At 40.4% G+C, this 12465-nt stretch overlaps 1 long non-coding RNA gene across 1 annotated transcript; it reads left to right on the top strand.

Annotated features, from left to right (window-relative positions):
- Positions 1 to 3392: 3392 nt before the first annotated feature.
- Positions 3393 to 6755, top strand: LOC138718627 (uncharacterized). The gene is made up of 2 exons (XR_011337129.1): positions 3393 to 3479; positions 4311 to 6755. It is a non-coding gene; the product is annotated as an uncharacterized lncRNA (long non-coding RNA).
- Positions 6756 to 12465: the final 5710 nt, after the last annotated feature.

Raw genomic sequence — 12465 nt, 5'->3', positions numbered from 1 at the left:
AAGTTGTAGCAGCAATAAAAATATACTCTGATTAAATACTTTCTGCCTATTATCTAAAAGATGCACAGTGCAAATCAAGTCTTTTGAGAACATGATGGATAAGAAGTTGATAGTGAGAAGTCAGCATGGATTTACCAAGGGAGCATCATGCTTGAGCAACTTGATTACCTTTGATGGACTCCATTTGCGGTTTCTGAGATAAAGGAGTAACAATAAAAATGGGAAAGGGCTGTTCAAACTTAGCCCAGTAAAATGGTAATTAAAAATTAAGACAAGGAAAAATAAAAAAATCTTTATGAATTCCGTATGCTAATGTAATGAGATATTTCTGGATTTGGTATGTCTGTGAAGGATAACTTTGCAAAAAGCTTCCTGTATCTCTTGGGCAGCTGCTGGGATTGATTTTTTCACAACACTCCAAATTTATGATCAGTTGTCTTAATTCTGAAGCAATCTCCAAAGATATTGCCAAAGAAATGTAGTCTACTTCCTGCCCAGCAAGTTTTGGCCAAGTGGGCAAGTGAATAGTAATGGATATTGAAGTAACATGAATTATCTATAGGGTTGAAAGATTAAAGTTCATGACAAATTTTAAAGGGAGAGGCAACTATGAAACAACAAGGTGAAATCATAAAGACTGAAGGTCTTATACAGACCCAAGATACTTGATCTCTGCCCTCAGAAGCAGCTTGACACATCACATTCAATTTCATTGCCAGCTTTCTGATTCCTTTAAGGAATTACTTCATGAGACTTCATTTCTACCTCCATGCCAGAAAGCAGGAGGAAAAAAATCCAGAAAAAATAATAATAGCTACTGCAAAACAAACCAAAGATCGAAACAAACAAACAAACAAAAACAACAAAGCTTTTTAATGCCGTGGATGCAAATAGGAAAGGCATGAACCTCCTCTATGCTTGTCAACCTTTATTAGCACATTAACCATGCACAAGCCAGACCAGTAGTTTGCATTATAACACAAAGTAAAACAAATGTTATTACCTTTATTGAAGTGGGTCTTCACAGTCTGGGATATCTGCACATTTGTTGACAAGGTAGTACAGGTCCTGAGTGACAGTAAGTGCAGTTTGCCAATGAATTCACACTGGAGGTAATTTATATCGCTGTCTTTACCAGAGTATGTGTCTATGATACACTTGATGAAGGCGATCTAGAAGAAAACAGTTCACATGATTGGTTTTGTGAGGGAGGAAAGGCTTTTTGCAGTAACCCAGAAGTTCTTTTTAGGCACCTTGGATCAAAGTATGTGTTACAGAAGAAGTCTTTAACCTTATAGGTCAAGATAAAAGGCACCACAGCGTGTTTCTTATAACTGCAATAAGCAATCGTAGAACAGAGAGGCTCATAATAGAACATGCCATGGTCTTAATCCAGCTATAATTAGCAAATAGCATATTAGTTCCTGTAAACCACAGAGTGCGTCTGAGAATATCATCAAAGTACACATATTTGGTTTAGCAGTGTAAGTTTGCCTGCTTTTTTTACTGAAGGATAATGTTGCCATCATACACAGTAACTGTTTGCTGAAGATATTAAATATCAAAGTCAACTCTAAATATATTTTAATGAATTTTGCCTTTTTTTCTCTATGAAATAATTATTTTATGGATTTTTTGTGCATTTTAGAGAAGGTGAGGTACACTTCACAACTTTAAAATGTAATTACTTCACAGCAAAAAGTTTTTAATATTCTTGTATGTCTTACTAGATATTAGACTAATCTGGAATGCCTAGACACATAAAGGAGAAAATGAGGAATACTTCAAATTAAGGCAAATTTTCTGCTGGAGTGGTGTGGATTTACATTCAGAACTCATGACAGAATTATAAATACATGTGCACTTAATAGCTCTTTAACAGTTTCTTTGGTACAAAATTAGTCCCTTCTTATTGAGAATTATTAAACATACATAAAGAAGACTGACAGTAAATTTTAATGAAAAAATATAACTAATTAGCTTATCCAGTTTCCAGTAAGGAATTTAGCGGCGCTGCTGCTGAGGATGAAATGGCATCTGAGTTAGTCCTGGTTCAGGACTGGTGCCTGCTGTCCACCTGGCAGTAAAGTGATAAAGCAGCAACAGCTGCTAAGGGGCATGGAGAAGTTAATTTGAAAAGATACGCATGCCCGAAGGAACGGCTGTAACTGCTTGAAGAAATAATATACACCTGCTACCTCATGGCCATAGGCAGTATGCCAGAAAGGAGACAGAAGACAGAGGAAAACACTGGTGAACCTCCCACAGTTCTCAACCGGAAAACAGAATAAAGGATGACATTAAGTGTTACCACTGGGACCGTACATAATGACAAAAGCTAACATTTTCATAAAGATGGAGCAGTATGAGGGGCCTGTATATTAGTAAAGGTGGCTATTTCACGAAGGAGTACAACCTATGTTGAACCAGTGATTTCTGACTGAAGAAACTGTGAAAAATACGAGGAAATTTTGGAGAACATTTCTGCTGCACAAACTTTTAGAGAAAAAATATGATCCTCTTCAATTTTTTTAAGAGAAAAAGAACTCACAGACATGCAAGTTTGTATAATAGAAGCAAAGAACTTCTGATTTCAAATCCCAGATTTTTACTGACTCCCTTTGTCTAACAACACTTTTGCCTTATTTCTGACCACAAGAAGTAAACAAACATGGAAAAACACTACCTCCTACAAAGAGGTTTTATTAAGACATCCAGTTCAAGGCTGAAGAAAGCTTTTAAGGTGCTCTTTCACCTTAAAAGAATAGGTAGATTCTCTGCCTAGCTTAGGTAGAGAATAAGAAATTCTCTACCTAAGCTAGAACTTGCTACAATGGTTCACATAATCATTTCTGTTACTTTGGGAAGAATAATAGGGAAAGACTGTATTTTGTGGCTGAGAAACTGGGATATTCTGCCTGATGACTTGAAAGGCACTTTAGAGCAGATTCATTCAAATGTTCAATGTCTTTGATTTAATGTATGCATATTATATAAAGGTAATTTTGAGTGAATCATAGAATATAAGTGTAGTGATTGAGGCATGGACCCTATTTTAAGGTGCCAAATGAGATCCCTTTATTAAGCACAAGCACTCCCTTTTATACCCCTGCCTCGTTGAGGCAGTGTTTTTCCACTTGCCCAAATAGCTCATTTATGCTTTCTTGTTTTCCAGCCTTGCCAAGTCTGTTTTAAGACCAATTATCTAGAGCTTTTAGCAACAACCAGGGTCCTGCGGTCTCCTCCCTTCTGTATCCCAGTCTCCTGTCTGACAGGGCAATAATATCTTTATTGCTTTCGGTAAACAAATCACCACCTGGCCCCACATATCAGGTTGGAAGGGACTGCAAGGATCATCTTGTCCAGCCTTTCTTGGTAAAAGCATGGTCTAGACAAGATGGCCCTGCACCTTGTCCAGCTGAATCTTAAGTGTCCGATGTTGGGGACCAACCACCTTCAAAACCAAACTCTAAATATAGGTAAGATCTGAGCTAAAGCTGTAAAGCATAACAATCAAATCCTCTGGATGGTTTCATGTTTTGTAGATGTCTTTGCCTGAACATGTCTACCAGTGCCACATATAACATTTTTTGTGTGTTTGACAACGCTTTATCCATTTGTTTACAATATTCCTTTGGGTTTTATTTGCTGCAGAAAGCACTGTTTTACTCAGGATACAGTCAAAAGAGGCAGATCAAAGTATCTCCTTGTATGACTAAAGCCCATGTGCTGCTATGTCTTCGTAAGACAAAGTTTGGAAACCCTTTTCTAATTTTTTCTAACAATGTCATTTAAACCAGGTTTACTAAATAACTTCAATTTAAACACATGCTTTTGAGTATCTATTTAAGAACAGCTTAAGCCAGTCTCCAAGTCAATAAGTAGTTTCATCATGTCTAAACATTTTTTTAATGCAGCTACTCTGCCTCTTCTGAACCTGCTAAAAGGTGCAGTTTGGGAACGTTTGTTTTCAAAAGTCCAAACTGCAACACACCTGGGCTCTTACTTGCCTCAGTTGGTTTCCTGGTAGAGATATGCTCTGCAAACAGGCTTTGTGTTTAGCAAACATGGTAATCTCAATTGCTGTGTGCAAGGCTGTCTGTTACAGCATTAAAGGTTCCTCCTTTTTATGAAAAAGCTGCCCTTGAGTCCAGAAAATGGAGCGCAGAGGTTGCCTCGGACAGAGTGGTTTTAGGGCTGGAAAGAGAAGGCTGTTATATCCACAGACCCTGTCCTTGTATCCTGGTTCTTGTAGCTTCTCCTGGATAACTCCATTTAAGTCATATTGAAGGGGATTTTTATGTTTACAGGACCTCTTGTGACTTGAGGGAGTACACCAACTGAAAAGAACACACAAACCTTTTTCATGTAGCTTCCTATCAACACATTTTCTTTAAGTCACGTCAGCCCTCATCTGATCAATCATTTGTTTGCACTCTGTGTCTATCTCATAAACGGCTTGATTTGGACATCCTCTTAAAGACATCCTAAGTGCCTGCTAAGCCTGCTGAGGACTGCTGAATACTTCAAAAGAGAGACAGGACACTGCAAGCCTTTGGCAAATTCTTTACTGTGAGCCTAATGGATTGCTACTCTTGCCACTACATTTTATCCCTCATCTCAGCTGCTGGAGTACTGGTGAGGACACCAGGGTCTAGAAATAGCAGGCAAAAAGTAGTTTCCATTTTGCAGTCTTAGTACATCGGGTGAGATCATTAAGAAGAAACTGGAAACCATTTTCTATACACAGTCATAATCTGCCTCTCCTTAAAACTACACAGCAGAGAAAGGTCAGGCTGCCTACTGTACTCTGACTTTTAGGGCTTCTATTTTAGATGGTCTCCTGCATGGCACTAGGGTCATAATAATGAAAATGGGTGGTAAATTAGGCTTCAAAACATCATTTCAACAGTGTTTAATGTAAAATGTGAACGTTCCTTTGGAGGAGGTTTATAACGCATAAGTTAGTCTTGCTGGAAACTAAGAAAGATAAATAATGTAAGATACTACAATAAAGGCTCTGAACATGTAGACTGATATAATTGTGCTTTGTTGCAGCAACAGTGCCTGATATAATGTAACACTCAGACAGGGGTTCTATCATCGATTTTAGAAGCTGGGACTTCTTTCAACACTAATCCTTCCTCAGAGGCATAAAATCCTTCTACGTTCAATGCCTGCTAGCATTTACCACATTGTGGTTTCTCAGATAAAGGAATAACAAGCTGGGAAAGGGCTGCTCAAATTTTGCCAAGTAAAAGCTAATTATAAATCAAGACAACATAAAAAAAAAAATCTGAGTTTCTTTCTTATCTTAGATTGTTGTAACTGAGATAAGCGGCCTGCTTCATACCAGGGAACTTAAATACACGTTTGTTTATCCAACCTACAAACTCAAATACCATATTCTGCTTCAGTGCTGACTTGAAGCTAATGTTAAAGCTGCTTGATAAAGCTTAACAGTAAAACTCTGTTGACTATTAGTGTGCTGTTAAAACAGGATCTTTGGATCTTGGATTAACCTTTAATGTTAAATACTTTTACAAAAATCACTGATCCAAAAGTATTAGGAGAAACTGACCTCCAGTCCAGTGCTAGGACTACACCCTTGCCATGGAAATGGTGAAAACTCAGTTTATTTTCCTTTGCTTTGCAACTTAGTCTAGCATACTTTAGAAGTATTTATATAAACGGAGATCGATATAATATTTATCTATGGGATTGGATTAAAAGCATGTGTGAGAATTGATGAAAACATGACAGCAATGATATGCTAACATTTCCATTTTCCTAAACCACTCCCATTAAAATGCTGTAAGCATGGTATACAGTTAGATATACTTTTTCTTTTATTTACTTCTAAGTGAAGAATCTATGTGTAAACAACCTCACAAAATTACTTTACCGAGAGTTTCCTATTCCTCAGATATTCTTTGCTCACTGTCCCTTATTTCATAGCACACCAAATTAATTTTGAAAGCACATCTTCTAAACGTTAGCGCTCTAAAGAACTGCCTCAAGTATTCGGTTGCAGGAAAATGTAGATTCCCAGTTTGTGGTCCTAGTTGAAATGCATCCAGTGTTTGCAACTGTAAAATTCAAGAGGACATAAGGAACGTAATAAACTTGTTCTTTCTTCTGTACCTTACCAAGTCCTAAGGCTGCCAATGTGAGTCTAGTCCTCACAAGCGATTTTGATAACTTCCAAACTTAGGCGAGCTACTCTGCATTACACCAACAGGACCTGACTAATGCAGTTTTTTTGACAACAAAAAAGTCATTTCACAGAATGAAATCTGGCCGAAGTTTCTTCTGTCAACCTAAGGATATCCTCTTGCAAGGAAGAATCCCATATGAGTCTTTAAGATGAATTAGCTTAAGTTTTCCATTACCACAACAACTGAAAGCAGCTATAGATGTACCAAGCATACAGCTCTATTTTTGTCCTATGTATAAGGATGTTTAAGGTTTCTCATTTGTTGTTTCTGGGCTAGGACACTCTAAGGAATATCATGTAAGTCATAAATCCTCACACTTCTATTGAAATGGACTTGTTTTAGGTGTGTCACAATTTATATAATACCAGAGTCATGTCCCAGAATATTCCCGTCAATGTAAACATTTCAGCACATTGCTTAATGTATTTAATTTCTGTTCATGTCCTACATGTAGTTGTAATAAAATGTGCTTGCAAAATCTTTCTATTAATAATGTATTTTATGTATAAATATATGAAAATAAACACATTGATTTTCTGAATTGTGTAAGTTTATGATAGTAGATCAAACTATTGAAAGGTTTTAACATGTCTGCATGACACATAGCTGGGAGGCTAAGATGACAAATAAAGTTTCTAGTCCGGTATGCAAACATCTAATCCATCATGCTGCAAAATAACACAGTCTGGATCACTTAACACTCAAAAAGCAGTACTCCTTGTGGACACATTTATTGAGTTTTATTGGCATTTAATTGTTTAATGTTTGTTTATTTTATTTATAAATAATTTCTGATCTACATAGCTCCAGATGAAAGGAATGCAAGTTTTGTTACATCTGGATTGATATTTGTCCAGAAAATTAAAACACTGGATGATCCCAAGTTGCTAATAGTGCGTTTTCTCCTCTTGCACCTCTCATTCTTGATGAAACCAGGTTCAGAACTACCTCCTTTCACTGGAAGATTAATCAACCTCGTATCAAGCTACAATGATGGCTTGTTTTCCTTTAGCATACCTCTCATCCACTCTGTCAAAGCTGTGAATGCCTATGTATTTAAAATATAATGGCCCAAATCAGTGGACTCCAGTCCATGGCCTGCAGATCAAATTGGTCTACCAGAATAATTCTTCTGTCATGGCTTGCTCCTTGCTAATATCTTTCCCCAAACTATTTCAACTCACACTCTGTTAAATGGCAAAAAGTATATTCCCTGCCTGAGCAAAGTGTGTGCACCTTCCTTCTTCCTGTGAAAAAACATGTAACAAGAAGGACTGCAGATAAATGAAGGCACTTTTAGTGGCAGCCTGCTGTAGCCAAAGAATGGTTACTCCTGCCATAAATTAATAAATGCTGTAGATGACACCAAATGACCATCCCATCAATCCTGATAGCATTAAACAGCACAGGCATTTAGAAGTATGCTGGAGTTACGGTCCTTAATATCATCTTTTCAGAAAAAAAGTCCTGCTTCTCCCTCCCAAAGAACAGTTCAGAAATAACTGTGGCAAGTTTTCAGGAGCTTGTAAATCAGAATTATTTTGTTTCCTGATTTGTGACTTCATGTGTCCTACTCTCCAGCTTCAGGACCTCTATTCAGTGCGGACCAGTCGCAAGGGCCTAAATGAGTCATGTCTTCCATTTCCACATGATGACTCACCCACTTAGCTGGGTGTGTTTGCATGCTAATACTCCTTGAAATAAAAAATGAGAAAGGAGAAGCACAGCATCAAAACACAAAATAACATTTCTCATTTGCTCAGACCAAGGAAATATCCTGGACCTACAACAGAGGCCTGGAAAAAACACCCACATGACAACAGTTCTTCAAAATCCAGTACAATCTACATCATCTTGAGAGCATCTTTCTATAGAAACAACTTTTCTTGAAGCAGAACAGTACCCTGGCTGGTACCCTGTGCCTCTCAGATTTAAACTGATTCCCTTACAAAACCCAAAATATAAAATACAAAGACTGGTAAGAAATCAGTTTAAATGACAGAGGAGTTTAAGGAGAACCTAAGTAACTCATCCTTAGAAGTACAGGAGAAGCTTTAGTGGATGCAATGTAATCATATAACCCCATATGTACCCAACCTGTAATTTTTATTCGTATTACTTCAAATAATTTCTGAAGCTAATCAGGCCAGCAGTGTTTTTTAAATTAACAGGTTAGTCAACACTTGTTGGAAATTATTCACTAAATCAACTAACTTACGTAGGGAAAAAGAAACAATCAGAGCACTATCTTCTGGATCACAAAACGTTCGTCCAGGAGTTGCCTGCTTTTCCGAGTGTAGCGATTGGTCTATTAAAAGATACCTACCTTTTTGTATAGATCTTGCCTTGCTTAGATCATCAGACCATTGCAACTACATCATTCATGGGATGGGAATATCTTATGATTCACTGACTAGCAAGTCCAAAAGGCAGACTATTTCATTCGGCGGTTGGTAAATTTTCAAGGGTGTATGAGATTGTTTTTTCCCCCTTCAGATGGTAAGAGCATGCCAAGAAGACACAGGAGCCAGCTGATGCTGCTTCTCAGCATTGTAGCTGTATCTGCTCTGTATGCGGGAGAGGCTCCCAGCTCCGCTGGAGTCCTGTTGAATTCCTGTAGCCTCACTTTGATGTTTATCCAAAGATGCTTCAGCTCCTGCTCCATGATCATGGTCTGTGTCACTAAAAATCTGGCTGTGTGTTGTCTTTCCTTCCTGAACTATTGCTCCAAGGATATGTACAATGCCAGAATTAGCTGTTTTAGGAGGGGCCAGGCAATGGCTGAGGTCAAGGAGTTTCAGCCTTTATATTCCTAGGGACTGCAGATGCATCTCCATTCACTAACTGCATAAACTATTTTTATATGTTGGAATCTAATATCAGGACTGTCACTTAGACCATTATATTCCTCATACCCTGTCATGGTCACTTTTCAAATATGTTTTCTGTGATTATAAATACAGAACCCTGCAGTTTTTAGAAGCAGCAGCAGGAGTTTCATTCCAGCTCTGAGCACAAGGTCATGCACTTTAAATGCAGAAATGTACAGGCAGCGTAAAGCACGTAACTCTGATAGACATTTCCACTCAAGCTTTTTCATATTCTGTGAAAGCAACTGTACTGAACAAAAATACACTCAAGCTGAATCTACATCAAAGACATATGTGTTCTTGGTACAAAACCAGAAATTGATTATTTAGTCTTCTTGTTTTTCTACTGAATTTCCAGCCACCCCAGTCTGCTGTAATGCCTTAGTGAATGCACAAGAATGTCCATCATCCTCTACAAGCACTACAGCAGGGCTTTCTTGCCGTTGTTGTTATTATTGTTATTATTATTATTATGATGATGGACGTATGGCCTGCCTATGTGTGCATCACAAGTAAAGAGCACAAGCAAAACCAAATGCTCACGTTTGGATAAAGGTTAACAGCAAGAACACGGATTATGCTGGAGATTTAATCTTCAAGTTCCCTGTTGAACAGTCTCCAAGGATTGTTTTATTGTGCCATGGGGCTCAAAGACATCTGTTATTTTCATAGGCTGATTTGCTGAATTGCCCAGGTTATATCATTTCTAATGGTATATTTTGCAAGTGAACATATCTGCAGTACATGCATCAAGATACGTTCTTCATCTTGTGATTTTAGGGTGGGGAGGATTTCCAGTCACCCTTAATCTTTACAACTCCCACACAAATTCTCAATTTATGTATGCTTGCAAATCTCCCAGCAGAGGAATGCAAGTCCACTGTAGCACATTGTAGGTTTAAGGACTGTAGAGAAAATGAATTCCCCACTATATGGCTCCTATCGTGAGTAATACCAGAGCAACTGTGACCTACGAAGCTGCCCAGCCTCAACCAGGCTCGTGAGAAAACACCAGTCTAAACTGAGCCCTTGCTGCACATTCAGTCTGTTTCTTTCTTTCTTTCTTTCTAGCAATGTCTTAAAAATTCAAGCTCAAACCACCCAGGAGTGTGTCTGAGCCTTCAGGCATGTGAGCCAAGCAGTCGGGTGAGCCAAGCTGTCCTGATGTGGAGATGCTCCAAGCAGCCACAGAGCTGAGGGGACTTGGTTGTCACCCCCAGCTCAAACCCCTGGCCACTGGCTGGGAGAGGTTGGTCTTGCTTGAGGTGAGGAGAAAACTGGGGTGTTCGTGCAATGAAGCCTTCACAGAATCATAGAATAACCACATTGGAAAAGACCTCTGAGATCATCGAGTCCAACTTTACCTATCTGCCACTAAACCATATCCTTAAGTATCTCATCTAGCCATCTTTTAAACACCTCCAGGGATGGGGACTCAACCACTTCCCCGGGCAGCCTCTGCCAGTGCCCAATGACCCTTTCCGTGAAAAATTTTTTCCTAATGTCCAATCTGAACCTCCCCTGGAACAGCTTGAGGCTGTTCCCCCTTGTCCTATCACCGGTCACTTGGGAGAAGAGGCCAACACCCTTCTCTCTACAATCTCCTTTCTTCTGAAAAGCATCAAACTCCTTTGGAGTTTGCTGGGACCTAAGGACTTCTGCTATAAAGCAGGGGAAATTCTGGGAGTTCTTTAAGTCCTCAGCTCAACGATAAAATATTCCACTACCTTCAAAATGCCTTTGAGCCCATGAAGCACAGTCCCACAACCCCAAGCAAGGTTGCCATGGCATAACCATGGCCATGACCATGGCTGTCCATCGTACTGATTTGTTAGCACACTTGCCAGTCCATTTGTGTCACAAGCCCATCAGCAGTTAATATGTAGGTGTGCTGAGAGAGATGGAATGGGACTACGATTGCTTCCAGTACGGATGATGTAGGACAAGACTTCTTTTGTTTTTTTGTTGGGGAACTGGAGTATATATAAACTAAATTTAATGATATGCATATGGAATGTGCCACTGCCTTTGAAAAATAGAAAATAGTCCTTGGCCCATTTTATTTCTGAGTATCTGTATGATAATTTATTTCAGCTAGCATTATCACAAACAATAGAATTTTATTGTGTATTTGATTTGATTGAATGATGCAATAATATATTTGCACCATTGCTTTGCCACATTGTCTTGGGAGGAATAACTTCTGGGGACTTAACTTCATGTTTATCATAGAATCATAGAATAACCAGGTTGGAAGAGACCCACCGGATCATTGAGTCCAACCATTCCTATCAAACACTAAACCATGCCCCTCAACACCTTGTCCACCCATGCCTTAAACACCTCCAGGGAAGGGGACTCAACCACCTCCCTGGGCAGCCTGTTCCAGTGCCCAATGACCCTTTCTGTAAAGAATTTTTTCCTAATGTCCAGTCTAAACCTCCCCTGGCGGAGCTTGAGGCAATTCCCTCTTGTCCTGTCCCCTGTCACTTGGGAGAAGAGGCCAGCTCCCTCCTCTCTACAACCTCCTTTCAGGTAGTTGTAGAGAGCAATGAGGTCTCCCCTCAGCCTCCTCTTCTCCAGGCTAAACAACCCCAGCTCCCTCAGCCGCTCCTCATAAGGCCTGTTCTCCAGCCCCCATCACCAGCTTTGTTTCTCTTCTCTGGACTCGCTCCAGAGCCTCAACATCCTTCTTGTAGTGAGGGGCCCAGAACTGAACACAGTATTTGAGTCTCATCAGTGCCGAGTACAGAGAAAGAATAACCTCCCTGTTTCTGATCCAAGCCAAGATATCATTGGCCTTCTTGGCCACCTGGGCACACTGCTGGCTCATGTTTAGTCAGCCGTCAACCAACACCCCCAGGTCCTTCTCCTCCGTGAGAAGGCTTTCCAGCCACTTTTCCCCAAGCCTACAGCACTATATAGGGTTGTTGTGCCCCAAGTGCAGGACCTGGCATTTGGCCTTGTTAAATCTCAACCCATCAGTCCAGCCTGTCAAGTTCCATTTGCGGAGCCTCCCTGCTCTCGGGGGATCATGTAAGGGAGGGAGAGCGGCCGACGCCTTAGGGCAGCCCGAAGGTAACCGTGTGGTCAGAGACGCCTCAACCACGGGCTCCTCTGACGAGCAACAACCAGCTTTAGAGCGCGGTCGCTCCAAATCCCGCCGGTTAAGGCTCTACTGTGAATGAGGCTTCTGAGAAAGGGGCAGGAGAAGGGCGCGGGCAGCCGGCGTGGAGCCGCGGGCCGGGGGGCGACCCCAGCGCCGCCCGGGGTGGGCACTGCGCCCCGCGAAGGCACCGCCCGGCCGACGCGGGGTTGCCGGCGAGGAAGATGCGCGGAGACCCCGCGCATGAAGCTGTGCGGAGCCCGAGCGGCGC

This window comes from Phaenicophaeus curvirostris, chromosome 3 (assembly GCF_032191515.1).
Source record: "Phaenicophaeus curvirostris isolate KB17595 chromosome 3, BPBGC_Pcur_1.0, whole genome shotgun sequence".
Classification (NCBI taxonomy): domain Eukaryota; kingdom Metazoa; phylum Chordata; class Aves; order Cuculiformes; family Cuculidae; genus Phaenicophaeus; species Phaenicophaeus curvirostris.
This window is presented reverse-complemented; position numbering and strand designations above follow the sequence as displayed.